Consider the following 601-nt stretch of genomic DNA (forward strand, 5'->3'; position numbering starts at 1 on the left):
ACAGGCAGAACGACCCGGTGTCCAGCATGCATTGCATCCGGTTGCCGTTGACGATGCCGTCCGTTCTGATGAGGCGCCCTTCTTCGATGTTCTTTGGCTGCGAGTAAAGCCACAGCTGCGGCACGTCGAGGGTGAGGTCGAGGACGCTGTTCGCAGTCGTCAGGAAGTCCATGCCCAACAGAAAGTCTTCGCAGTGCGGCTTTATGAAGAGGCGGAATTCCTCCGCGATGACGACGTCGACGCCGGTTCCCTCGTCGTAGCTGAGGTGGACGACGATGCTGCCATCGAAACCCGGGTATTCGCAGGGCTCGACGGAGTCCCTGAGGCCCCACTAGTCCACCATCTAGGAGTTGATAATGGTAAGGGTGCTCCCTGTGTCAGCAATGAAGAAGTTGCAGAATTTGTAGTTGATGACGAGTTCGATGAAAGGACTATTACCCCCGTAAAACCCCTCGAGGAGCTGGCCGTTCGCTGCCATCTTCCTGAGCGCCATGGCGGACCGACTGGCTCCGATATGGGAAGACGAGGCGGCGCGGGGGTCACCTGTTTTCAGTAGAGAGGCTACTCTCCTGCGACGTGAATGTGCGTCCGCGCCCGCGCA

The 601-nt window shown here is 58.6% G+C and overlaps 1 protein-coding gene across 1 annotated transcript in view; it reads left to right on the top strand.

Moving 5' to 3' along the window:
- LOC119586935 (putative neural-cadherin 2) overlaps window positions 1–601 on the top strand; it is a gene marked incomplete at its 5' end in the record, with an annotated part of 72205 nt that overhangs the window by 22170 nt on the left and 49434 nt on the right.

This window comes from Penaeus monodon, chromosome 22 (genome assembly GCF_015228065.2).
Source record: "Penaeus monodon isolate SGIC_2016 chromosome 22, NSTDA_Pmon_1, whole genome shotgun sequence".
Classification (NCBI taxonomy): Eukaryota; Metazoa; Arthropoda; class Malacostraca; order Decapoda; family Penaeidae; genus Penaeus; species Penaeus monodon.